This window comes from Bos mutus, chromosome 11, assembly GCF_027580195.1.
Source record: "Bos mutus isolate GX-2022 chromosome 11, NWIPB_WYAK_1.1, whole genome shotgun sequence".
NCBI classification, from domain to species: domain Eukaryota; kingdom Metazoa; phylum Chordata; class Mammalia; order Artiodactyla; family Bovidae; genus Bos; species Bos mutus.
This window is the reverse complement of record NC_091627.1, coordinates 10,027,583-10,055,000: the sequence shown is the minus strand read 5'-3', so window position 1 is coordinate 10,055,000 and position 27,418 is coordinate 10,027,583. Positions and strand designations below refer to the sequence as shown.

At 50.7% G+C, this 27,418-nt stretch overlaps 1 long non-coding RNA gene across 1 annotated transcript in view; it reads left to right on the top strand.

The window, feature by feature from the left end:
- LOC138989952 (uncharacterized) overlaps positions 1-8,185 on the top strand; it is a 20,676-nt gene extending 12,491 nt beyond the window's left edge. Inside the window, exon 3 of the long non-coding RNA XR_011466143.1 lies at positions 7,567-8,185. This is a non-coding gene — a long non-coding RNA (uncharacterized lncRNA). The remainder of the gene's footprint in view (positions 1-7,566) is intronic.
- The last annotated feature ends 19,233 nt before the right edge of the window (positions 8,186-27,418 follow it).

Here is a 27,418-nt window from a genome sequence, read left to right as displayed (position 1 = left end):
TGGGGGTGAGGAGCCATCCACTGAGGCAGGTGGTGGCCATTTGCTCTGAGAAATGGGTGCTTTTCGAGTGTGTGTGCTGCCCAGGCAGGCAGCCACCGGAGGGGAGCCAGGAGAACGGGAAGCTGGAGAATGTACAAGAACGGGAGTTACTTGGAGTGATAAGGAGTCTGGGTGATGAGAGTCCTCAACAAGTGTGACAAACGTGGCTCTTCCTGGCATTTGCAAAGTGCTTTCTCATTGGCTCTCCTGGGGTCGGTCGGCTCCCACCTCCACCTTAGCAAAGAGGGAGCCAAGTGGGGAGGGAAAATGCAGGCCTGGGGAGGCAGAGACACATACTTTGGAATCCTAGTCCTGTGTGACCTTGCACGATCCCTTGTCCTTTACTTCCCTAGTATTTTTCTCTGTAAAGTGGCAGCAATGGAGGCACCAAGCTCGAAGGACTGTTCTGAGGATTCAATCAGATGGTGCAGCGAAAGGACCCAGCACAGTGCCAGGCACAGAGAAACTCTGGGACTTGTTGGCTTCTGTGACAATAATAAGAATTATTGCTCTCTACTAGAGTACTTGACATTCACAACAACCCCATTTCACAAAAGAGGATTCTGAGGCTGAGGGGGTGCCATCTTTTGGGTGTTTGTTAAGCTCACTCCCTTTTGAGATCGGTCTCCTCAGTCCCTGAACTTCCCTAGTGGCTCAGTGGGAAAGAATCCACCTGCCAATGCAGGAGATGCGGGGTTCAATCCTTGGATTGGGAAGATCCTCTGAAGTAGGAAACTCCAGTATTCTTGCCTGGAGAATCCCGTGGACAGAGGAGCCTGGTGGGCTACAGTCCACGGGGTCACACAGACTCTTACATGACTGAGTGACTGAGCATGTACACGTGCTTCTGGGTCCCAGGGGTGGCCTGGGCAGTGATGGAGCCAGAGGACTCCTGAGTGTTGGCATCTGGAGCCAACCAGAGTCTCTTTGCAGGAACTGGAAGTTTGCATTTGAGTCACAGAATATGGCCGGCTTCTGTTGGGTGTCTGAGGGTAGGTAGGGTTAAGGCCAGGTGGCACGCAGAGAGAGGAGAATGAAGCAGAAAGCCCAAGTGAAGGCAGGGAGCAGGCTTGTTCTCTGAACCAGTGCCCGTCTGTTGAGGCCCTGCTGCCTCGTGGGGTCCGGCTGCCTGTCCCACCACCTTCAGGGTCCTGGCAATACCAGTCCCCCTTTCCCCATCCTCAGGGTGTAAGGGCTGTGTTCTTGTAACCAAGGGATACCTGAGCACAGCCATGGCGGTTCACACCTGCAGGCACAGCGCTGGGGGCCAGCAGTGACAAGACAGACCTGGTCCCGCCTTCTGAGCAGGGCGGCAGGATTTGAACACGTGTCCAATCCTTGAGTCATGGTTGATCCAAGCGCTGTGTGTAGTGAGACTGAACGAGCCTGGCCCTGGTCCCTGCCTTCTGAGCAGGGAGGCAGGATTTGAACACGTGTCCAATCCTTGAGTCATGGTTGATCCAAGCGGTGTGTGTAGTGAGACTGAACGAGCCTGGCCTGGTTGTGTGGGAGCTGGTCAGGGAAGGGCTCTCATGAGTCTCCTGGGGTGAGCTCTGGGCATGGACACAGCATTTGACCGGCTGCCAGTCAGTCAGCCAGGAAATGGCCCAGATGAAGTGGGGGACCCAGGATACCAGCTTCCTCCACCCTCTGAGGCTGCCAACACCCTGGGGCCGGAGAACAGAGCACTGCAGCATGAGGAAGCCTTGGTCCTTGGAAGGCTTGGTGAGGCCAAGGCTTAGACCAGGGGATGTCCTGTGCTCAATCTGAGTGCTTTACTGCTGATTCAGCGCCTGATTTAAACTAGGCGAGTACAAGCGTCACTGCCCACATGGCCTTGGTTTCGCTGGCCGAGTCCGTGGAGGATGAGGCTGTGTCAGTGGCGCAATCTGGTTGGAACACATGGCACAGGTTACCTCCCCAAGCCCGTGGGATGACGTAGGCTGGGGGTGTTGGAGTAGGAGAAGGGTTGACACCATCTCTGGCTTCAAATCTGAGAGAATTGTTACCATTACTACTCATAAGAGCTACCCTGTTTTGGGAACTTGCTACATAGCAGGCAGTGTGCTAAGAGCTCTGTGTACGTCAGGGGTTCCCAACCTCCGGATCTAATGCCTGATGATCTGAGGTGCAGCTAATGTAGTAATAATAGAAATGAAGAGCATAGTAAGTCTAACACACTTGAATCATCCTGAAACCATCCCTCAGCCAGGTCCATGGAAAAATTGTCTTCCTTGAAACTGGTCCCTGGTGCCAAAAGGGTTGGGGACCATGGCATATATGACCTCAGTGATGCCACCCAGCTACTCAATAAGATAGAAACTGGTAATATCCCCATTTTACAGATGAATAAACAGAGGCCCAAGTTTATTGTGATAGTTTGGGTGCTTATTCAGCAGATCTTTGATTCCACTCCCAGCATGGGTGAGGTGTATTTCCCTGACCTGTTGATGTTGAACTTGGCCATGTAACTCATTGTGGCCAGTGCAATGTTATGGATGTGACGTGAGCAGTGGTTTGAAGGTGCTGATTGGTTCCACTTGGCTCGTACTCTCCTGTCATTTCCATGGGAACATGCTCTGTGTAGACGCTGGTTTTAGAATGCAAAGAGACCCAGAGAGCAGGCTTGAATCTGACTCTCAGCCTGAAGCAGAGGCTCTTAGCCAAGCCCTGCTTTGACTGCCTAAACCACGGCCAACATGCAGACCCATGAGTGTGGCAATACACATGTATGACTGTAAGTTACTGCGTTTTGAAGTACTTTGTTATGCAGCATTTCTGTGGCCATAGCTGACCAATCCAGTTGCATGATCAGTAGTGACTGAGCTGAGATTTGATTTAAACCGAAGTGGTTCTGACCAGAAAATGTAAATTGAACCCTTATGCTCTGCAGTCTATCAAATCAGAAAACGTAGGTGAAGTTTTTGGCAGGGTGCAAGGCCCTTCATCAATAGTTATATGTAACAACATTAATATTTGTATTCTCATTATTGCCATCTGTAAAGAGCCAAGGAAACCCAAAGCATCATGGGCTGCTGGTAGGGCCGTTGTCCGCAGTACTGGAGGAAGGGCCCTAGGGGCACTATGGCTCCTATCTGGATTTTGGAGCACAGCCAGAGTTACGCGCTGGTGGCTGAGATGTCTGAGCGGTCTCCACCCGATTCAGTGTCCCCATGGGGATGAGGAGCAGGAGAGAAGCATGGGCTCAGGAGTCAGATCTTGGTTGCTGGCTTGCTGGCTGTACACTTGGGGCAGTTCCCTCTTTCTGAGCCTCAGTTTTCTCATCTGTTAAATAGGAGTGAAGGTCAAAGTTTCCTTGTAGGACTGTCATGAGGATCAAATGCGATTGTTACTGAGGAGGCTTAGCAACCAACCAACCAAAAACATACATACATACATACCTATGTACACAGACTAGGGAGCCAAGAGGACTTGTCCTTGGAGCCCATGTGCAGTGCTCCAGGGGTCACCCGGGCACTTTGGGAGAACGGGGGGCTGTGAGTGGTATAGGCTGGGGCTAGAGAGAATGGCCCTTCTGTGGCTGTTGTGGTGACTCTACCATGACCCTTGGGATGGTTTCCTTCAGGTCTGGGAGAGTTAGCCAGTGCCCCTGAATCTGGCCCTGGCAGGCAGAGACCTCCCCAGTACACACGCACCCCAATCCTGGTGCAGCCAACACAGCCTGGCCTGCCTGGCCTTCAGGGGTCACTTGAAGTGCCCGGTCCAGCCTGGCACCCAGGGTCCCCTGCTCACCCCAAACTCCTATGCCAGCACCTCAGACCTTTGCAGGGGATTAGCTGTGCCCCTGATTGGCATGCTTTTTCATATTTGAATAATAAAAAGAGCATCGTGGCCCCTGGCCTCCCTTCAATGTGCCGAGCGCCCTCCCTCAGCTCTTCTCCCAGCTCCCAGGTCTTAGTTTTAAGTGACTTCCTGTGGAAGTTGTCCCAGATCCCCGTAGACTAGCATACACCTCACAGTTCCCTGCCTTTCCTGCTATTCTCTTCCCTCCACATGCCTGTCTCTCTCCCCACCGCTGCCAATACTGCCTGTTCTTACTATAGTGGGAATGACTTACTCTTGTCTACAGCAGAGGCAAAGACAAGTGGGGGAGAAGAATGTTTCTCAGGCACCTGCTGCTGCCAGGCATTGCGCACACATGACCTCATTTTGTCCACACCAAAGGTTGGCTGTGAGAGGGATTATCCCCACTGAGTGGATGAGGAAACTGAGGCTTAGAGAGAGGAACCCAGGGCAGCCTGACACTGACATCTGGCCCCCCGACCCCTCTCACTCCTGGGTCCCCAGCACCCTGTGCCCTGAGGCCCGGCTCACCCCCTCTCTTAATTGTAATTCAACTACTTGTGATATTTTGGTACCAATTAATATTGATTTTACAATTGGTTTACGGAGATGTTGTTTTATTACTAATATATTTAATGTGCAAATCAATAAGAACACTTGCTTGGCCCTCTCCCTGGAAGGTAATAAAATCAAATATCTCAGGGGTAAAATGCTATCCGAGCCGTGAATGGCAAAGCAGATGCTTAATGTAATAGTTAAAGACGAGGCCGGGGGCTTGGCGAAGCCCATCTGCCCCCAGCCGGCTCTCAAGGCTGCCAGCGAGGGGCCCCCTGGGCTCTAGACCTGCTGGGGAGGCTGTGCTGTGGTTGTCTTGGGCTGTGATGCAGAGGCGGGGACTGAGGGGGACCGGCAGGGGCCCACTGTTTTGGGGGAGCTGCTGTGCATAGGCCTGCTCTCACTGCCTGTCCTTGTCTTCCCCTCCCTCCCCTCTCTCCTCCCTCTTTCCTTCCCCCCCTCAACCCCCGCTTCCTTTCTGTTTATTCACTCTTTCATTCACTTAGTTGTTCATCTGATCATTTGTTTGCTCTCATATGTTCCCCTCCATCCCTCCCTCCATCCAATGTTTCATTCATTTGTTCAGTGACTCTTTGGACTTCTGTTCGTTCCTTCATATATTTGTCTGTCATTTGATTGTTCATTCATTCATCCACTCTTGTATTTAGTCTTCAATTTGTTGGTTTGTTCCTTCACTGATTTGTTCAGTCACCCAGCAGCTATGAACGGAGCACTCACTCTGTGAGTGGCTGTTGCCGTGGTTGGGGTGGGCCTTTGGACCAGGTGCGTGGCCCCTGCCCACCTCCTGGAGTCACGGTCAGATAAGGGAGCTGGCTGCCTTTGTTCTGCTCCACCCCCCTTCCCTGTCTCCCGTGTCCAGTGGCAAAGGCTGGAGCAGAGGGACACTGAGGTGCCTTTGTCCCTTGGGGTCTTCCTATACTCAGCGTTTCCAGAGCACCCACCATGCCCATGTGGGAACTGTCCTCACCTCCTAACTAGGGAAAGAGGCCCAGAGACGTGAAGGCATGTACTCAAGCTCATACAAGTGTAGACATTAGAGCTGGGATCTGAATCTGGGTCTGTGTGACTCTGAAGTCTGTGCTTTCCCTGTCACTGAGGCAGGGTGGTTGGGGCACAGACCCTGGGGCCGGACCTGGGTTCTAATCTTGCTCCTGCCCCCACCAGTCTTGGTACCCTCCTCCGTGAGAGTGGGTCTAATCATGGCAGTGAGCTCTGACTTGTGAAGGGTGTGGAGCGGCGACCTACCAGGGTCGAATCTTCTGGATGTGGCTGTTGGCAATGAACAAGTCCCTTCTGAGACTCTGCTTGTTAGGAGGCTGTGGCATGCCTTCAGGTCAGGAGGAGTCTATGTACAGCCTTCTGGGACAGAACATGTCACAACTCCCCCTCTTCTGGGGTCCTCTAAAGCCCAGATCTACTTGGGTACAGGGATGGAGGTGGGCATGGGGGCAGGGAGCTGGAGCCCGGCTCCCCTGCTGTGATTTATGGGGGAGCTGGTAATGAAGCTGGCTGGCAGTAAATAATCAGACATGAAATCTTACCATTTAATTAACCAAAAATAAATGACCAAGGGCCCTCGGAAGAAGGGAGTCCTGGCCACTGTGGAGTCAGATGCTGCTGTGGGCTTGGCGTGGAACCATTCACTTGCTCTTCATTCATTCATTTGCATCATTCATTCCCATGGGCACAGCCTTTGCTGTTCCAATGGAATGTTATCATACCCATCTTGCAGACGGGAAGCTGAGGCCCAGAGAGAGGAATGGATTTGCTGAGAGTTCCAAGGGAGTCAGTAAGTGACCTGGGATTTGATCTTGTGGCTGCTGAACCCAGGGGTGCAGCCCACAGTCCACCTCCTTGTCTAGATCTGTCCTTCTGTCTAGATCCTTCTGTTGCCCTCCTTGCCCAGGAAGGCCTCCTGGGCTGCTGTTGCCCTAGGTGCCACCGAGTGACCCCAGATCTTGGGAAGCTGGGGCAGAGCTTGGTCCCAAGCCTTCCTTGCCTCTCTTCGACCTGCATGGGTGGAGAATTTTTTCAATTAAAGACAACACCAACCCATACCTCCAAGTGTAATTTCTATATAAATTTGCTCCCTTGGTGGGAAAAAAAAGAGTCATAGGGCGATGGGAGGACTGGCCCCAGGAGCAAACAGAAAAGTCTCAGTGAGTGAGTGTGTGTGTGTGTGTATTTGCGTGTGTGTGTGTGTGTGTGTGTGTGTGTGTGAAGGAGCTCTGCGAAGGGCCAGCTTTTGTTTTTCTTTCTTTGTTTCTTAGGGGTCAGCCCCTGACTTTCAGTCACTCCTCCCCAGCCTTCTGTATAATGGGTACATGCAGCTAATTAAATAGAGGGCGGAGAAGAAAGTGGGAACAGAGAGGAGAAGAAGCCAGGATACATGCCCTAGTGTCCTGATTTTGTTGTTCTGGCTTTTTTCTTTCTCTGTTTCTTTTTTGTTGTTTTTATCATTTCTTTGGGTATTTTTTTTTCAGTGCCTTGTTCTTAACTTGAAAGGTAGCTAACATTTTGGAGCCCTTTGCATGTACCAGAGAAGAGTTGCATGTAATGATCTCATTTGGTCTTCACAACAGCCCTGTAGAGTGAGTAGTCTTAGTATCTCCATTTTCCAGCTTAGGCTTGTAAGGCCCAGAGAGGGGCAGTGACATCCCCAAGGACACACAGCTCATTAAGTGGCCCACCTGGGACTGAAGTCATGTTTGTCTGAGCCCAAACCCATGTTCTTTGTCCGCTTTATTTGCTGTTTTCCTGTTTGTGAACTGGCAGGGTCAGGGCAGCCTTTGACCCTGGGAAATGGACAATTCCTGCAGGTTCAAGAAGAAGGGATAGTGTGAGTGGGAAAGAAGATGGGTCAGATGGAGAAGGTGGGGGCGCCCACTGTAGTCTGGCTTTGGCTGCACCAAAGCTTTGGTTGGGGGTGTGTTCTGTGTGAGACAATCTGGCTTTGTGCCATGACTCTACTGCCCACTTTCTTTGTGGCCCTGGACAAGTCCCCTCCCTTGGGTGAGGGATCACAGTGGGGCCCACCTTCCAAGGTTGGGGAGGGGATTACATGAGATCATTCAGGTCTGTGCTCAGCAGAACATGCCAGATGCACAATAAGTGCCAAGTAAACGAGAGCCAATATTGTTTCTCTAGTGTCAAGACTGTGAAGAAGGCTGAGCGCCGAAGAACGGATGCTTCTGAACTGTGGTGTGGGAGAAGACTCTTGAGAGTCCCCTGGACTGCAAGGAGATCCAACCAGTCCATTCTGAAGGAGATCAGCCCTGGGTGTTCATTGGAAGGACTGATGCTGAAGCTGAAACTCCAATATTTTGGCCACCTGATGCCAAGAGCTGACTCATTTGAAAAGACCCTGATGTTTGGAAAGATTGAAGGCAGAAGGAGAAGGGGATGACAGAAGATGAGATGGTTGGATGGCATCACCAACTCAATGGACATGAGTCTGAGTAATCTCCGGGAGTTGCTGATGGACAGGGAGGACTGGTGTGCTGCGGTCCCTGGAGTTGCAAAGAGTCGGACACAACTGAGTGACTGAACTGAACTGAGTATCAATATTCTACAGAAAGTAAAAGTGAAAGTCACTCAGTCATGTCCGACTCTTTGTGACCTCATGGACTATACAGTCCTTGAAATTCTCCAGGCCAGATTACTGGAGTGGGTAGCCTTTCCCTTCTCCAGGGGATCTTCCCAAGCCAGGGATCACACCCAGGTCTCCCACATTAATACAAAGTCTTTTTTTTTTTTGCAGGATTATTGTATGAATTTGGGCTTGTATGAATTGTATTGTATTGTATGAATCAGAGATAATATATTCAAAATGCCTAGACGATCACCTGGTATGCGCTGGGTGCTTCACAAACAGAGCTTATTTCTTTCTTGTAAAACATATATTTATTTAGGTGCATATACACACTGAACAAAGTCTGGGAGGAGAATTACCAAAATGCCAACAGCGATTCCCCTCTACCCCCAGGATTTCAGCTCATATTTTTCTTTTGTGTGATTTTTCTGTGTTTTCTGCATCTTTAGCCACAAGGAGATGTCGTTTTTGCACCTGGAAAACCAGAACCAACAGAAGCTGCTGTGGCCAGGCCAGCGGGGCCCTCCCCCACCCAGTGCCCCGGCAGAGAGTGCTCATCTTCCAGGAGAAGGGGACCCGGAGAGCTGCCCTGTCCTCCATGACTGAAGGCCCTGGACCCCTGGGCCCCTGGGTCTCAGCACTTTCAGTTCAGTTCACTGGTATTTCCAGCTCAGGCCCCTCGCCTCGGGCATCCACTGAGGGATGTCCAGGGTGGGTCTATGACCAGGAGACACTCCTCACGCTTCCTTAAAGCTGAGGACACCTCCAGGGCAGCCACCATGGTTCCAGCCCCCGCCCCCCCAACCTCAGGCACACCCTGGTTTCTTCCTTCCCACCCCAGTACGACCCTGCCCCTCCTTGCCAATTGGCATATGGAATGTGGAGACAATAGAAGCTGAGTGTAACCACTGTTTACAGAAAAAAAAATGGTACAAGATTTATTTATTGGAAGGTGACTGAGGAATATGAATTCTACACTCCATTTAAAATGCTTTTTATTTCTCTCAGCCTTGGGGCTCAGAGTACATCTAATTTCACCCACAGCTATAATTCTCTACCAAACAGTTCCTGCTGCTCCTCTGGGGTCCCCAGGATCCAAGTTAGTTTATGTCTGCCACTGCTGAGGCGCAGGCAGGGGCAGCGACGGCTACGTGCCAGTGCGCACGGGGCCCTCCCACCCGCGCCACCCCCCGGCCCTGAGGTGCAGGCCTCTGTGCCCAAGACGGGCTGGGCCCGACTGGGTCCACGCGGTGCCCGTGGCACTGGGCCCCGGGCCTTGGGTTGGCCTGAACGCGAGCAGGCGAGCCGCCCATATCTCACGCTGGACGTGTTGATTGCTCCAACCTCAGAGCTAACAGACAATTAGTTTGTTAGTATATTTATCCCGTGAACATTGGAGCCTGTGATTACAAATCCAATAGTGGGATTGTGGCAGCATTTGGAGCTAAATCTGTGCTCCAGGCCTGACGGTGTCAGCCATGGGGGTGGGGACAGCAGCTGGGGAAGGCGAGACATCTAGGTGGCCTTGTCTGCCTGTCCCCGTGGCTGTTTTTTTTTTTTTTTCAGTTGCTTGTCTGTCTAGATGTGTCTCAGCCAGCTTGTCTGTCTGGCCCCTTGCTGGCCTTCCTGCCTGGCACTCTGCCCTTCCCTGTATACCAGCCCCGGGGCTGCAGAAGCACCTTGGAAGATGCCACAGCTCAAGTTGCTGATGTTCTACCTGGAGAGACAGTGATACCCATGCTGGTGATCAGTGGGATTGGTGGGGAGAGCACCGTGGGGTCTCAGGGAGGAAAGTGCTATCTCTGCTGGAAGGTCAAGGAGGCCCCTGTGGGCGCTGGCCAGTAGCGGCTCCCTCTTTCTCTCCCTTGTCTTTTTCAGCATCTTTCCTCAGGGCTCCCCTATCTTGAACACAAAACCCCAGCCCCTCCCTAGGATACCCACCTCATCTCCCCACCATCATAGTGTTCTTCACTTGTGCAGATTTGTACCACTACCCTCAATCCCTTCTTTGGTGCCCAGTAGATCCAGTTGCCCCTGGAGATGCTGTAATGGACATTTGTCCTTCCCACCTCTCAGCCCCCTGGGTACCCCTGGACTCCCTTCCCTTTGTGACTTCTTGAGCTTTCCATGACCCAGCAGCCCCTGGACTGGGCTCCATCCCCTCTGAATGAGTCTCCCCAGCTCCCTTGGGTCCCTCTTGTTCATCTGGCTTCTTAACTGAAGCTGTCCCCTGGGGCCAGTTCTCTAGCCCCTGCCCTGCTGTCTCTCCTTACCTGTAGGAGCCCCTTCCTCCCATCAGAGCATCCACTGACCCAGCCTCGTCCCCCCAGCACCATAGAGATCCCCATATCTCTGCCTCAAGCCCCAAGCTCTCCCATAGACCTGGGTTTTCTAGGCTCTTCATCCCACTGTGGCCCTCAACTCTGGGTCCAGCCAGCCCCAACACCCCACTGACCATCAAGCAAGACCCTGGGGGTGGTTGGTCATCCTTTATGAGACCTTCTGCTTTGCCCCCAGCTAGGGAGTCATCCTGGAGAAGGCAATGGTACCCCACTCCAGTACTCTTGCCTGGAAAATCACATGGACGGAGGAGCCTAGTAGGCTGCAGTCCATGGGGTCGCTAAGAGTCGGACACGGCTGAGCGACTTCACTTTCACTTTTCACTTTCATGCATTGGAGAAGGAAATGGCAACCCACTCCAGTGTTCTTGCCTGGAGAATCCCAGGGACGGGGGAGCCTGGTGGGCTGCCATCTATGGGGTCGCACAGAGTTGGAAATGACTGAAGCGACTTAGCAGCAGCAGCAGGGAGTCACCCAGGCCTGTCAAGTTCTCTTCCAATGCTTCCACATCTGTTCTTTTCTCTTCCTGTCACTGTCTCAGTCAGCCACAGACACTTCTCCCTGGCTTGTCTTCAGCAGCCTCTCCGTTGGCCCCTCAGCCCAGGAGCATGCCCCGTAAGCCCTGGAATTATCCAGATATCCTGAACCTCAGAGGGGAACACAGGCAGATCTGTAAAATGGGGATAGTAACTCTCGCCTCTTAGGGAGGTTGGTAGGACTTAATGAGAGCTCAGTGATTTTTAGTGGCCAACATGTATTAAGCTTTTGCTGTGTGTCTAGAGCCCTGCTGGGCTTCCGTGATGGCTCAGCAATAATAAACCTGCCATATTGGAGACACAGGAGGTGGGGGATTCAATCCCTGGGTCAGGAAGATCCCCAGAGAAGGGAATGGCAACATACTCCAGTATTCTTGCCTGGGAAATCCCATGGACAGAGGAGCCTGGCAGGCTAGAGTCCATGGGGTTACAAAGAGCTGGATACAACTGAAGAGACTGAGCATGAGCACCCTGCCAGGAAATTTACCTGGTGGTCTTATTTCATTTTCACAAGAACTTTGTGAAATAGTTAATCTGTTCATCTGCCATTTTGCAGACGTGGAAACTAAGACTCAGAGTTAAAGAATATGCCCAAGGTCAGAAGATCGTAACTTGTCGGGGGAGGATTTCAGTGTGGGTTTGCGTTATTCCCAGGCTGTGCTCTCAACGGCTGTCTGTGCTTCTCAGGGGTGCCCATTCCAGCACCGGCCCCATACCTGGCCCTCAACAGTGGTCGACTACTTTTCTTTTAAGGTCTGGAGCTTTCTGAGGTCGCTGTAGGGCTCTTGCGGTTTGTGAAGAAGAATTTCAGGGCACTGACTAGGGCTTAGACTCTCTTCCACCAAAATCATTGTCTTTTTCTTTTTTTTAAAGACATAATTCTCACACTGTAAAATTCACCTTTTAAACATGGGCATTCAGTGGTTTTTAAAATTTATTATTTTTACTTAAAAAATTTTTATTTATTTGGCTGCATCAGGTCTTAGCTGTGGCACGTGGGAGTGTCAATCATCCTTGAGGCATGTGGGATCTTGTTTTAATTGGGGCATGCACGAACTTTTAGTTGCAACATGCACGAGATGTGTAGGATCTAGTTCCCTTACCAGGGATTGAATCCAGGCCCGCTGCATTGGGAGAGTGGAGTCTTAGCCACTGGATCACCAGAGAAGTCCTAGTGGTTTTTAGTATATTTACAAGGTAAACAGAAGGGGCTTCCCCAATGGCTCAGTAGGTGAAGAATCTGCCTGAAATGCAGGAGGCACAGGAGACATGGGTTTGATCCCTGGGTTGGGAAGATCCCTGGAGGAAGAAATGGCTATATACTCCAGTATTCTTGCCTGGAGAATCCCATGGACAGAGGAGCCTGGCAGGCTATGTCCATAGGGTCACAAAGAGTCAGACACGACTGAACACATAGCATACACAGACAGAATTTCTGGGGTTTACAGTCTAAACCTATGTGTGAGTCCTCTGCCTGTAAATGTCTGACCCTGGGTGAGCCAACTGCTTCTCTAATATCAAGAATTTTATCTACAAAATGGAAGTGATAATAGCACCTACCTCATTGGTTTTGTTGGAAAATCAACTGGGATAATGTATGTAGAGCACAGACCCTGGCACACAGTCTATGCCAGGGATTACGACTTCATTTTTGGACCATTTCTCAGTCCACTGTGGATCCTAGTCTGGGATAGTCCAGGGACAGGGAGCTTGAAGATGCTCTCAGGGCAAAGGAGTAGGTCTGCCTTTCCACTTCTCAACAGTCTGTTCTATAAAACAATTTCTTGAGATCTAGAACTTACCGATAAATCAATAATTCTGATCCCATGTAGTCTCAGTCTCCAGATCAATGTCCTCTTGCATCTCCTGGTTAGACTGTGAAAGGGTCAAGTGTGTGGTGTGGATGAGCCCCAGCCAGCACCCTGAACAGAGACTTGCTGCTGTCCGTGGTGCTGATAGCTTTCAGGCCTGCTGCTCACCTTGGAGATGTGGCTACTCAGGGACTAGAGGGAATGTCTGAAAGCTTTGTGTGTGTGTGAATGCATGGGAGTGTGTTTACATGTGTGTGTGTGTGTGTGTGCATGTGTGCACACAAGATTGTGCACACATGTGTGGGGTGGGAGGGACGTGGATCAGATAGCAATTGACCTCCATAAGGTCAAAGAATGTTCAAACTGCCTTACAATTTTGCTCATTTTACTTGCTAGAAAGGTAATGTTCAAAATCCTCAGGTTAGACTTCAGCAGTACATGAACCGAGAACTTCCAGATGTACAAGCTGGATTTAGAAAAGGCAGAGGAAGCAGATATCAAGCTGCCAACATCCATTGGACCACAGGGGGTGGGGGCGGGAAACAACAAGGGAATGCCAGAGAAACATCTATTTCTGATTCATTGACTATGCTAAAGCCTTTCACTATGTGGATTAAAACAAACTGGAAAATTCTTAAAGATATGGGAATACCAGATCACCTTACCTGAATCCTGAGAAACCTCTTTGCAGGACAAAAAGCAACAGTAAGAACCAGACATGGAACAATGGACTGATTCAAAATTGGGGAAGAGTATGTCAAGGTTGCATATTGTCACCTTGCTTATTTAACTTATATGGCAGAGTACATCATGTGAAATGTCAGGCTGGATGAATCGCAAGATGGAATCAAGATTGCCAGGAGAAATATCAACAACCTCAGATATGCAGATGATATCACTCTAATGGCAGAAAGTAAAGAGGAACTAAAGAGCCTCATAATGAAGGTGAAAGAGGGGAGTCCAAAAGCTGGCTTAAAACTCAACATTCAAAAAACTAAGATCATGGCATCCAGTCCCATCACTTCATGACAAATAGATGGGGAGAAAGAGAAAACAGTGACAGATTTTATTTTCTTGGGCTCCCAAATCACTACAGGTGGTGACTATAGCCATGAAATTAAAAGACACATGCTCCTTGGAAGAAAAGCTATGACAGACCTACACAGCATATTAAAAAAACAGACATCACTTTGCTGACAAAGGTCTGTGTAGTCAAAGCTATGATTTTTCCAGTAGTCATGCACATATGTGAGAGTTGGACCATAAAGAAGGCTGAGCACTGAAGAACTGATGCTTTCAAATTGTGGTGATGGAGAAGACTCTTGAGAGTCTCTTGGACAGCAAGGAGTGCAAACCAGTCAATCCTAAAGGAAATCAACCCTGAATATTCATTGGAAGGACTGATGCTGAAGCTCCAATACTTTAGCCACCAGATGTGAAGAGTTGACTCTGGAAATGAATTTGGGCAAATTCTGGGGGACAGTGAAGGACAGGGAAGCCTGATGTGCTGCAGTCCATGGGGTTGGAAAGAGTCAGACAGGACTGAGCAACTGAACAACAGCAAGGCGACTTAGGACTCCTCCTTCAATCCTGCAGGCAATGGAGACCCTGAGCCAGGATGAATAGAGGTTGGCTGGAGGAAGAGTAACTGCCCCAACCTTCTAGGAATTCCTCTCTATGCTAAGAGAACCTGAGAAAAGCCAATTCCCAGTCTTTTCAGTGGTTGGGACCATACAGTGCCTTATTATAGCAGGTTGTAGGGGACACTGCTCTAGTCTTCTCTAGTGTTAGTTGTTCAGTAGTGTCTGACTCTGCGACCTCAGGGACTATAGCCCACCAGGCTCCTCGATCCATGGAATTCTCCTGGCAAGAATACTGAAGTGGGTAGCCATTCCCTTCTCTAGGGGAGCTTCTTGACCCAGGGATCAAACCCAGGTCTCCTGCATTGCAGGGAGATTCTTTACCATCTGAGCCACCAGGGAAGCCCAGTCTTCCTCTGGTCAGGGACCAAATGAGAGATGGAGCCCCATCAGCTCTTAGCAGTGTCCTCTGGGCCTTGTCTTGGAGCAAGTGAGGGTCGGCAGGGTGTGACATCAGGGCTTTCTTCACCTGCCCACGAGATTTGTGATCTGTCTCCTGTCTCTGTGTCTAACTTCAGGGCTAAAGACTATAGCTTCTCTTCCTTCCCCTTCTGGAGAAACTTGGTTTGTGGGCTGGGCCCCCTGATTTAATTCAAGTCCCTGGTGATGTGGGAGCAGGTCCCCAGACTAGCCTGCCTTCCTGTGGCTAGGACCCCCTCACTGGGGGTTGCCAGCATTTCCCCAGGATCTGGGAATCGGGCTGGGTCACTCTGATCTGGTGTATGTCTGGGAAAGCACTCAATGCCCCAAACCAGCAACTCTGAGACCCTGCCATCCCACCTGAGATCACTTTAGACATACGCTGTAGTCACATTTGTTTCATTCTTAGCTATTCCTGTGCCCATCTGTCCCTGATTCCTGCTGGGAGCTTCTTGATTGCTGGAAAGCTGAGGCTACACAAAATAAACTCTTCTCTTTCCCCATTGCCATGGTTCTCTCATCCTCATCTCACATTGGGATGCTTGCCTTTGGGGATGGGGTTCATTTCCCCCACACTTTCTCTAATAGTTAAAAAACAATTTTTAGAAAACCCCCCAAAAGACTTCATGATCCATTAGCAGGCTATAGGACAGACCCAATAGGATGCGTGTGTCTGTTTTGGTGACTGCGAGAGACGCTTGATATACGGTTATTTTTATGTATGTGAGATGTGACTCCATATGGGGCTAAATCTGTATGTTCTTTCTCTGTGGTTGTGTGTGTGCATGTGCACGATGCGTGCACGCATGTGTGTGCAAGAGAAAGAGAGCTGTCTCCTTGGGTGAGACAAGATCATGTCAAGAAATAAGTCTTAGTCTCTTTCTCTCCTTTTCCTCTCTCTCTGCTTTGTGAATACACATTTATGCATATCATCTGTTTTCCTAAAAGCTCGGAGTGCAATGTGCTGGGTGTGGCTGTGTGTCCTCTCCCAACATAAGCTATATCCATGTACACGGGCCGTGGCAAGTGTGTGTGTACGTGGGGGCCGTGCCCATCATTTAGGTTCCTGTCTCTCTGCCTCTCCGTCTCATGCAGCGAGCATACGCCAGTGTCTGTGGGGATGTGATCCTGACATCCTGCCAGAAACCAGTTCCCTTCACCGAACCAAGTTGCCGACTTTTCCCCTGGAATGGCAAAGTTGTTTCTTTGAAACACTTCCAGCACCTGGCTTAATAGACCTTCCTGTGAGCATATTCCCAGTTCCGCACTGCTCCCCAGTGACTGGGGACCTTTTGTCAAGCACATATGAAATTAAGTGAAATAAAAATCATATTAAAAATTATTGCCATCTAACAGCCATTAGTCTGCACACTGCTGTCAGCCTGTGATGGATTCCTCACTTACTTCAATGAATGTTCTAACGACAGTGATAAAATCACTCAGAAAAAATAGAATAAACTGTTAACCCTCTCCCCATCGACACTTGTTTTTCTTTGAGAAAAATACAATAAGAGCTCTTAGTAGAAGAGATTGAGCCATACGTGACTCTTTATTTTCTTTAAAAATATTTCTTTATCTGGCTGCATCGAGCCTCTGTTGGGGCACGTGGATTCCGCCACTGTGGCCCATGGGCTCTCTATTTGTAATGAGCAGGTGTAGTGCCCTCCCCACAGGTTGTGGGATCTTAGTTCCCTGACCAGAGATCCAACCTGAATCCCCTGCATTGCAAGGCATCTTCTTAACTGCTGGACCACCAGAGAAATCCCCACATGTGACTCTTCGGACAGAAAAGTGAGCTGGGTGTGGGACGCTAGCTTTGACCTCCTAATTTTGAGAGAGAATTTTGCTCTAGACTCTAGACATCAGCCCTACTTTCTGAGCTCTGAGTTGAGATTTGGATTCTGGTTGAATTGGTCTGAGTCAGGTCAGGTGGGGCTTAGTCCTTGTACTTTAAAGTAGGTTAATTTATTTAGAAAGATTTATTATACATCTGCATCTGATGGGAAGGCCCAGGTGGACCATTATGTGTATCTGAGCTGAGGCAGTGACCAAGGGGATGGGGAGACCAGGCAAATTAGAAAGATGCCTTAAAGGTAGAAAAGACAGGATTAGCTAGTGGGTTTTATATGAAGTAGAGAGAGTGAGGTATCATGATGTTAATTGTGGAAGTGACTAGAAGTTGTTGTTCAGTTGCCCAGCTGTGTCTGACTCTTTGCGACCCCATTGACTGCAGCACGCCAGACTTCCCTGTCCATCACCAACTCCCAGAGCTTGCTTAAACTCATGTCCATTGAGTTGGTGATGCCATCCAACCATCTAATCCTCTGTCATCCCCTTCTCCTCCTGCCTTCAATCTTTCTCAGCATCAAGGTCTTTTCCTATGCGTCAGATCTTTGCATCAGGTGGCCAAAATATTGGAGTTTCAGCATCAGTCCTCCCAATGAACATTCAGGACTGATCTCCTTTAGGATTGACTGGTTTGATTTCCTAGCTGTCCAAGAGATTCACAAGAGTCTTCTCCAACACCACAGTTCAAAAGCATCAATTCTTTGGCACTCAGCCTTCTTTATGGTCCAACTCTCACATCCATACATGAGTACTGGAAAATCCATAGCTTTGACTATATGCACCTTTGTCAGCAAAGTGATGTTTCTGCTTTTTAATATGCTGTCTAGTGGGGAACTGGAGGTTAGAGGACATGATTCACTGAAGTACGGAACAGACAGTCCTTCTTTAGTGGGAGAGAAGAGCTCAGTGATGAGTTCATTGTTTGGGGAGCCTCTGGGTTAACCAAAGTGGCTGCAGAGAAGCTGCTGGACTCCTGGATCTGTGGTCTCTGAGAGGGTTTGGGCTGGAGAGACAGATCCAGGTGTCTTTGGCCCTCAGGTCAGAGGAGAAGCCAGGGAGTGGATGAGACAATCCAGGGAGTGTGTGGAAAGAGGAGAGTCCCAAAGACAGTACCTTGAGGACAACTGTCCGTCGAGAAGGTCCCAGCAGGAGACAGAGGAGTGGCTGGGGAGGAGAGGAAGGTGTGATGTCATGGAGCTCCAGAGGGGAGAGGGTTTCACAAAGAGGGAAGTGGTGGGTAAAGTGAAATGATCCAGAAAACCAGTTAGGCGCTGATAAATGTTGATGGCAACATGGAGGTACTGGGGACAATTCTGAGGGAGGAGGGAGAAGGAAGTGAGATGGAGAGGTAGGTACCCTCGCAGGCAGAGCCCCTCTTCCCGAAGAGAAGGTCCCTGAGGAAACCATTCCCTCTGGCTCCATTTGCTGAAACACAGAGGGGTGAGCCTGCAGACCTCCTAGAGTCTCTCCACCGGGATCAGAGATGCAGGCTGGCTTTGTTCTGGTCCGCTGGGCCCTGCCTTTGCCTGCGGGAATACAGTGTGGAGCCTTCCTGATGTCTCTCGGTGACCCTCAGAGGTGGAGGCACGTGAGGGAGGGGCTTCTACCTCAGACCTTGGGACCCTAATGGGTTCACAGGTTCTGCTGTTTCCTCCGGGGGGCTCACGGCTCCTTGGGTGAAGGTAGGGGGCCTTGAGGAAGGTGGCAGCGCCCAAGAGATGGTTCTGTGTGTCGGGGGAGGGTCTCTCTCCTGGTGGATGACCTGTCCCCGCCTCCCTCATTCGTGAGGCTTGGCCCCTTCTCTGGGCTGAGAGATCTGAGTCCCTCCCCCTCCCCTGGAGCCTCCTTTGTGAGAGAGGCAGGCAGGGCACACCTGTTCACAGTGAACATGAGACACTCGGGGTGGTGGGAGGACAGGTGACCCAGCTGGGGTCACACCACCAGCCAGTGCAGGGCAGAGACCAGGGCTACTTGGAGAGGACAGATGGTCTTCCCCAGCTAGGCTGGAAGTGGTAGGCTGCTGGACATCCAACTCCCTCCCTTCAGCAGGGGACTGCTCCCCATGCCACTTTGGGGAAAGCGTGGACCTACATTCACTAGAAAAGTCAACCAGGGAGGATGGGTGATGTGTCAGGGCTCTGCTTCTGCTGGAAACGTGACAAGTAAGCACACACACGTGGCCACACCGATGGGACTCAGATTCTTTCATCCACTTTCCCCTTTTTGGCTTTCTAGGGCTGAGATGATGTCTCCCCTTTCAGACTCAAATAACCAAACCCACTCTATTTGGCTTAAGCTCAAAGAGGATTTATTTTCAAGGACAGGGAACACAGCCTAAGAACAGGGTCAGAGAACCCTGGGGGTCTCAGGCAGCCTCACCCTCCATCTCGCTCTGTGTCTGGAGCCAGATGGCCTGTTGGTTGAGCATCTCCGTGTACATCCATCTCATTCTTTTGTCTGAACTTGGCTCTTCCTGCTTCTCCAAGCCTGTGGACAAATGGGGCTGTGTCCTGAACTCTGCTTTCACATCACCTGGGTGAGCCTTGTGTCCTGAGTACACATCCCACATTCCTGAGACTGAGAACCTGAGTGGCCCAGGCTGGATCAGGCGTTCATCTCTGGTCCAGTCAGCTATGGAAGGAGTAACATGTTAATAGTAATACTAATGGCAAAAAGGATAATGATGATGATGATGAGGTAAGCAGTGTAATTATCAGCCGCGCTTACAGGTGAGACACAGAGAGTTGAAGAGGCACGCTCAAGGTCACACATCTAGAGTGTGGCTGAGTTGGACTTGGAACCCAGGAGTCTGATCCTGACATCTGTGAGCCTGGCTGCTGTACTGTACTGCCTCTTGAACATGGCAGCCAGGCCCATCCCTGGAAGGGCAACTTTTATTTTTATTCTTTACATATTTACTTATTTGGCCGAGCCTGGTCTTAGTTGTGGCATGTGGGATCTTTAGTTGTAGCACGTGAGATCTAGTTCCCTGACCAGAGGTTGGACCCCCTGCTTTGGGAGTGCGGAATCTTAGCCACTGGACCACCAGGGAAGTCCCTGGAAAGGACAAGTTTTAGAATAAGAGGAGTCGGGACAGATAACTCTAGAGTTGTCTGCTACACTCAAGTTCAAAGACAGCAAAGATCAAAGAGACATGGGAGGGTGTCTGAAGCAGGATGTCCCCTGGTATTGATTGGGATTACAGAAAATTGGGCAGGCTCCAGCCCGAGACTCTGGAAAGAGACAAGCCTGGCAAACGGGGGGTGTCAGGCTTGGACCTGGAGGCTACAGGCAGAAACTCACAGGTACACCCTGGAGTGGAGTAGGGTATGAAATTCATGGCGCTTCCTTGACCTCCCAGCCGCACTCCAGGCTTGGGAGGCCCTGGGTCTGCCTCTCGGTCAGGCACTCGCTGGCTTAGGCCTGGGTGGGGTGGAGCCCCCAGGAAAGCTGACACTGCAGGCAGCTCTACCCCTGGCCCACCCCATGGTCTCCTGAACACAGCCCCAAGGCTGACCCCTTGTTTCAACTTACTGACCTATCTCAGTCCACGCGTGTGGATGCGTGTCTTCTTTGGATGTCCTTGGGATGCCCTTGTCACCCCTGAGGAGTCAGGACAACATGATGGGCTTGGAGTCAAAAAGACCTAGACTTGAATTCTGGTTCTATCACCACTAGCTAGGGGAGAAAACTTAAATCAATTCCTTCTGGGCCCTCTTTGCTCAGGTATGAAGTGGAGAGGATGAGACATATTCATGGGAGAAGGGACTAGATAATGTATGTCAAGTGCCTGCCATAGAGTAAATGCTCAATATATGTGTAGAGGAAATCAACCCTGAATATTCATTGGAAGGACTGATGCTGAAACTCCAATACTTTGGCCACCTGATGCAAAGAGCCAACTTATTGGAAAAGATCCTGATGCTGGGAAAGACTGAGGGCAGGAGGACATGGGGATGACAGAGGATGAGACAATTGAATGGCATCATTGACACAATGGACATTGGCAGTGAGTTTGAGCAAACACTGGGATGATAGTGAAGGACAGGGAAGCCTGGCATGCTCCAGTTCATGGAGTTGCAAAGAATTGGACACGACTTAGCCACTGAACAACAACAATAATGTTATTGGAATCAATCCTTTTGTCCAGAGCTTAAGTTGTGCCCCTTTCATTCCCAGAAACATGCCTCTTGTTGACTTCTCTGCTCTATGTGACTGGCATTGGCTCAAGTCTTTCATGAGATGCTGAGCAAAGGGGCTTTGTGGGGAAGAAGTTGGTGTCCCTTCTAGATGGCGTGGTCTCTGGAGAGACAGGCTCACAGCACACTCTCCAGAGACTGTTACGGTCCTCAGACAAGCTGGCCCCAGCCCATTCCCAATGCACAATGAGAATGCGTCCTGAGTAGCCCTGCGCCCGGACAGCCTCCAGACGGCTGCATTATCCTCCCATTTCAGACCCAGCAGCACCCCACCATCCTCTGATGGGAGGTGCTCGCACACCTGGCTCGAGGCAAAGCACAGGGCCTTTCTCCACATCGGCTTCTGGCCCCTGAGCCCACAGTTGCCTGTTTTAGTTTTCTGGAGCTGCTGTATCGAGTACCACAAAGTTGGTGGCTTAAAATGACAAAGTTTATTCTCTTCATTCTGGAGGCTGGAAGTCTGAAATCAAGGGTGTCAGGAGGGCCAGGCTCCCCCAAAGTCTCTTGAGAAGAATCCTTCCTGGCCTCTTCTTGCTCCTGGAGGTTGTTGGCAATCCTTGACACCCTCTGACTCACAGCTGCATCACTCCAGTCTCCGCCTCTGTCATCACTTGGCATTTGTCTCTCCTCTTCTTATAAAGATGCTAGTGAAATTGGGTTAAGGGTCCTCTCTAATCCAGTATGGCCCCATCTTAACTTGATTATACCCACAAAGGCTCTAGTTTCGTATAAGGTCATGTTCACAAGTACCACTGGTGTTAAGTGGTATTAACACTTTATCATACCATTTTGAGGGACACAGTTTTACCCATAGCACCTTCTATGGGGTCCCTGAGACCCTGAGAGTGTCATACTGAGGACAGGGGCTCTGGTCAGAGGGAGACAAGGACAAAGGGGTAACTTTGCACCTTGGGAAGCAGGAGTTGGGTTAGGAAGGCGAGGGAGTGACCATTACCCCCCAAACCACTTTAGCTCTGGGGTCTGAGTCCCATTGCAGGAGGAATGATTAGAACTGTCAGTCCCAAAGCTAGAATAAAACTGCCCCTTCTGTCTTAGAAAAGTCATTATGCAGAGGTGGTGACCTCATCTAAGACCTTGGCCTGAGTATTCCTGGTGGGGTTTCTTGGGATGACTTTGGGATACAATTATGAGACTATTCCTGGGGCTGAGGTCCTCTGGACAGCTCCCCACTCATTCCTTCATCAAACATTCCAACACCAGGAGTTGCCACTAGCATGGGAGATGGCCTCATGGAGTAACACTCAATCAACCGCTCCAGTGACCACTGCTAACTAGTGATAACTCATGTGTGTGTATGTGTGGTGTGTGTGTGTGTGGTGTGTATGTATGTGTGTGTCTAACAGAATACCTAATAGGGAGGCCTGATTTTGATTATGGGTTCAAGGAACTTAAGCAGAGACCTAATGGATTAAGAAAGAAGCAGGCAGGTAGGGAAGGGAAGGTGGGACAAAGTACTCTAGGGTGTGTGTGCTTAGTCATGTCCAACTCTTTGCGACTCCATGGACTATAGCCCACCAGGCTCTGCTGTCTATGGGATTCACCAGGCAAGAATACTGGAGTGGGATGCCTTCCTCTAGGGGCTCTTCCCAACCCAGGGATGGAACCGAGATCTCCCAAATTGCAGGCGGATTCTTTACTGTCTTAGACACCAGGTTGAGGTGAGGAGAGGTCATTTGAGATGGGGCTGCATCCATTATGGAATCTCCAGATAGGTGACAAAGGTCTGCAGAAGTTGTCATGTGATAGTGAGCCTGAGAGTATGACCAGGGACCTATCAACAGAGTTACTCCAGAGACAGGGACTCTGTCCCGCTTTGAGCCAGGTCACTGTCCAAGGAGGGCGGAAACACCGAGCGGGGACTGGTGCTCAGTCCCTCAACCCTGTTCCTTTCACGTTGACAAGTCTGGAGATCTGTCTACTCAGGACCCAGAGCTCATGGCTGCCCTGAAATCAGAGAGGCTGCCGTGGCTGGCAGAAAGGTGGGGGGCTGGGCGGGCCGAGGCAGAAGGGGACCTGGGATAACCAGGAGGCTGATTCAGTGGGGAAGGGAGGGCTTCAAGATGCCCCTCCCACCAAGACCTCCTGGGTAAAGTAGCTTGGATCCCTTGAGCTCACAGATCTACTGCCCTGACCAGGGTCCGCACAGAGTCTGCGTAGGGCTGAATCTGTAAAATCCCTGAAGTTGAAAGGGACAGCAAGAGCAGGGGTTGCACAGTGGGCTTGAGAGGTGGGACTGTGACCATCCCTGTGGGGCTGTGTGACCACTGGGCTCCACGTGACCTGGTTATCCCAACTCCATGAAGGGGCTGAGGACTTGGGCCAGAGACTAGAATTGAGCTGGTGGGAAACCACAGAGCCTCCTGGGAGGGGAAGGGGAGTTGGAGGGGTGTGTGTGGGGCAAGAAGATTCAGTGGGGCTGAAGCATCACACAGGGCTGTGGGAGGCCCTGGATTCTGCTGCCTCAGAGGGCTTGGGGATTCCTACACACTGAGAGAGGGGCATGGCTCTGCACCACTCACCCTGGAACCTGGGGGTCAGGAAGGTTCCCATTCTCCTTGATCATAAGCAGTACAATGGAGTCAGATTTGGACTGCGCTGGGCTTTGCTGCTTAGATGCTGTGTGACCTGGGGCACAGGCTTATTTAACTTATATGCAGAGTACATCATGAGAAATGTTGGGCTGGATGAAGCACAACCTGGAATCAAGATTGCTGGGAGAAATATCAATAACCTCAGATATGCAGATGACACCACTCTTATGGCAGAAAGCGAAGAAGAACAAAAGAGCCTCTTGATGAAAGTGAAAGAGGAGAGTGAAAAAGTTGGCTTAAAACTCAACATTCAGAAAACGAAGATCATGGCATCTGGTCCCATCACTTCATGGCAAACAGAAGGGGAAACAGTGGAAACAGTGACAGATTTTATTTTGGGGGGCTCTGAAATCACTGCAGATGGCGACTGCAGCCATGAAATTAAAAGATGCTTGCTCCTTGGAAGAAAAAGCCAACTTAGACAGCATATTAAAAAGCAGAGATATTACTTTGCCAACAAAGCTCTATCTAGTCAAAGCTATGGTTTTTCCAGGAGTCATGAGTCATGTATGGATGTGAGAGTCGGACTATAAAGAAAGCTGAGGGCCAAAGAATTGATGCTTTTGAACTGTGGTGTTGGAAAAGACTCTTGAGAGTCCCTTGGACTGCAAGGAGATCCAACCAGTCCATCCTAAAGGAAATCAGTCCTGACTATTCATTGGAAGGACTGATGCTGAGGCTGAAGCTCCAATACTTTGGTCATCTCATGTGAAGAACTAACTCATTTGAAAAGACCCTGATGCTGGGAAGGATTGAGGTGGGAGGAGAAGGGGACGACAGAGGGTGAGATGGTGGGATGGCATCACTGACTCAATGGACGTGAGATTGAGTAAACTCCAGGAGTTGGTGATGGACAGGGAAGCCTGGCGTGCTGCATTCCATGGGGTTGCAAAGAGTTGGACAGGACTGAGTGACTGAAATGAACTGAACTAAACTAACATGTTGAGGGGTGTCTGAAGCCCTAGAGCCTCCATCAGTGGCCTTGAGGGAAAGGAGGAGGTTGGTATGAAGAGGTTGAGGGTGAGAGGCAAGAATCTTATCTGTCACCTCCCGATCCCAGGGACTCACATCTGAGCCACGGAGAGACGGTGTCCAGGCAGGAGCTGAAGGAACATTTTCACTGGGGACACTGGTGGCTCAAGCCGTTGTCTGAGCTTCTGTGGGCTCAGAGAGGCGCTTCTCCCCCAAGTCTGCATGAACCCTGCATGGCATTTGCTCATCGAAGGCCTCTGGGGAAGCAGCCTTGTTGACATCAAGGCAGCCCCTTGGTAGAGACACAAATTGGACCAGGGTAGTGCAGGAGAGTGCTGTGGGTGACCTCACACATAAAGCCCCCACCCTGAGGGACTCCAGAGCTGCCAGTGTGCTTGTGCAGGGGTTGGAGGGGGTGTGCAGGGAAATGCAGGCACATCTAAGGAGTCCCTGAGATGGTGTCCCCCTTGGCCTCTTCAGATTAAACTCAGGATAGCTGGCCACTCCAGGGTCCCACAGAGTCAGTCCCAAGCCAGGCCTTGTTCTCAGTGGCTCCAAGCCCAGGGGGTGGAACTTGGGGTGGAGGTGACATCCTGTGGATGCCCAGGCCATGCTGAGTTCATAGATAACTTCACGACTTCTGGCATATCCAGGTCCTCCCTATAGGATTATTTTCTTAGTACATATTACAAGTTGACCTTTTTTCTTTACCTTTTTTCTTTCCTCTCTTAAAATAAATTAAGAGAAAAATTCACCTCTCTATGGGAGACACTCTGATCATAAAGGATTCCACGCCTGGCCCTGGACACACAACAAGCTGTGTGACGGGGGACCAGTCCTAACCACTCTATGCCTTGGCTTCCTTGTCTCTTCATCAGGGCTGATAACCTTGGTGCCCCATATGGTTTTCTGAGGTTCAATAAGTTAAGATATGCAAAGCTCAGAACAATACCAGACCCACTGTAAGTGCTGTCTATATCTAAGCTACATTATTATCATTGCTGTTAAGTGGAAAACCAGCATTTCTTGCTATAAATGGAGGCAGCTGTAAAAATAAATATAATGAAAATGCAACAGAATTATTAAATTCCAGCCAGTTCCTGCAACCTGCAGAGGGCTCGTAGCCTGGGCCCTGCAGTCTCTGTTCATAAAATGGTGATTTGTGGTGTTGGAGAGGCGGTCCACAAGCCAGGACCAGACTGACTGACTTCTGGACAGTTAAAAGGGAAACCACTTCCCTGCCAAAAATGCAGGGAGTTTTACTGCTTACCAGTGGCCCATGTGCTGCCCTGGGAGGCATCATGGTGGTGGTCAGGGCTGGGCAAGCAGGACAGACAGACACTCCAACCTGGGCTCAGTTCCAGGGTTTTGCTGTTTGCCAGCTGTGTGGCCTGGGCATGTTTCTCCACCTCCCTGAGCCTTAAGCAGCTTGCCTGAAAGGAAGGCAAACCAAGTGCCCATCCTAGGGATGCTGGAGCAGCCAAGAGATGAAGAGCTGCAGGGCTTCCCATGGTCCCGGCCAAACTCCCAGTCTCTGTGTCACCTTCAGTGGGTCAGAGAGGACTCAGGACCACTTCCAGGTGGGAGACAAGCCGGGAGGGCAGCATTTGAGGGTGTCATTTGCAGACACCCGTGGGTCAGGTTCCATCTCCGCAGACAGCTCTGGGTTCACCTACGATTCTGCTGTTTTCAAAGCCTGAGTAAGCCGGTGGAGGGAGTCAGGACGCCATGGTGGCCTCTGTTCTCCGCCGTCACTGAAGGGCCATGCGGGCACCTGTGGAAGCTGCCTAATGAGTGGCTGAGGTGGCAGAGGTGGCCTGGGTACTGCCACGCTCACTGAGCAGAGCAGTGAGACGTGACCAGGAGGATCGCGGGGCCTGGCCAGGCTGCCCAGTGCACTCTCCTTGCCAATTTGCTTGTGACCCTGTGCCCGGCTCTTAACCCCAGTGCCTCAGACTCTCCATCACTAAAGTGAGGGGAGGCCCTGTCACCTTCAGACCTCAGGAGGCAGCTCAGGGTGCGAGGAGAGAACCTGGGTTCACGGGCTGGCTCTCCTGGGGTTTGCCTTGTGACCTTGGGCGAGTCCTGTGTCACTCTGGGTCCCAGTTTACATGTTGGTTCTCAGGGGTTGGTCTGGATGATCCCCACAACTTCAGCCTTTGGGGGCCTGGGATTCTGTGGACTGCAGACAGAGAGCAGTGAGGCAGAGCAAAGCTGAGCAGAGAGGAATTCCTGCCTGGAAGGTGCCGCTAAGCCGCCTTCCTGCATGGTCTAGGGGGCTCTGGGCTAGGCAGAGAAGAGGAGACAAGCATCCAGACAGCTGGATTTTGGTGTCAATCACACCTAGTATGAATCCTGGCGCCACATTAAGCCTTGTGTGGCCCTGGACATGTGTCTCCTCCATCCTGAGCTTCAGTCTTCTCATCGGTAGCACGGGGGAGATGGCGGTGTGTGTGGCCGTGACATCACAGCCACACAGGGCAGAGGGGAAGAAAAGAACTGGGCACAGAGTCTGGCTCCCAGAGGCTGAGGAAGTGATGGATGATAATAATAATAGTATTGATTATGGTTGTGCTTTGTTGGTGGTCTTGTTGCTGTTGTGCAGATTCAGAACCAGGGGCTGGCCAGATAACACAAAGGTGGGGAGGCTGGGGCAGGCCTGGGCTCTGGGAGCGGAAGGGTTAAGTCTCCATGGAAACAGGCATGCATTATTTACGTGGCCTAATGAATAAAACATTTATGTGGTAGGCTAATAAATTCCCTCACACAAAGCAAAGTAAGCTATGATTTAAATATCGGCCTCTGCTGGCTGGCTGAGTTATGGAGCCTGCTCAGGGGGACCCTCTTGGTTTTACACCGCCATCCACTGCAGGGAGGGGAGCGGGGGAGGAGGGCGGAGGGGGAGACCCTCCCTAGGAAGTGGCTTTCTGGGCCCTCTGGACCTCTGGCCTGAACCTGCTGCTGTCCCTTACTATGGTGCCCCAGGGAACTTTCCCCAGGGCCACGGAGGGGGCATTGGGTGACAGCTG